Raw genomic sequence first — 822 nt, forward strand, 5'->3', positions numbered from 1 at the left:
ATGCTCCCCCACTAACAAATCTATCACTTGCCCTGGTTCATTACCAAGTACTAAATCCAATATTGCCCCTCCTCTGGTCGGACAATCTACATACTGTGCTAGAAAAGCTTCCTGGACACACTGCACAAACACCACCCCATCCAAACTATTTGATCTAAAGAGTTTCCACTCAATATTTGGGAAGTTAAAGTCACCCATGAATACTACCCTGTGACTTCTGCACCTTTCCAAAATCTGTTTCCCAATCTGTTCCTCCACATCTCTGCTACTATTGGGGGGCCTATAGAAAACTCCTAACAAGGTGACTGCTCCTTTCCTATTTCTGACTTCAACCCATACTACCTCAGTAGGGTGATACTCCTCGAACTGCCTTTCTGCAGCTGTTATACTATCTCTAATTAACAATGCCACCCCCCCACCTCTTTTACCACCCTCCCTAATCTTATTGAAATATCTATAACCAGGGACCTCCAACAACCATTTCTGCCCCTCTTCTATCCAAGTTTCCGTGATGGCCACCACATCGTAGTCCCAAGTACCGATGCATGCCTTAAGTTCATCCACCTTATTCCTGATGCTTCTTGCGTTGAAGTAGACACACTTCAACCCATCTCCGTGCCTGCAAGTACTCTCCTTTGTCAATATTCCCTTCCCCACTGCCTCATTACACGCTTTGGTGTCCTGAATATTGGCTACCTTAGTTGCTGGACTACAAATCCGGTTCCCATTCCCCTGCCAAATTAGTTTAAACCCTCCCGAAGAGTACTAGAAAACCTCCCTCCCAGGATATTGGTGCCCCTCTGGTTCAGATGCAACCCGTCC

This window comes from Scyliorhinus torazame, chromosome 17 (assembly GCF_047496885.1).
Source record: "Scyliorhinus torazame isolate Kashiwa2021f chromosome 17, sScyTor2.1, whole genome shotgun sequence".
NCBI classification, from domain to species: Eukaryota; Metazoa; Chordata; class Chondrichthyes; order Carcharhiniformes; family Scyliorhinidae; genus Scyliorhinus; species Scyliorhinus torazame.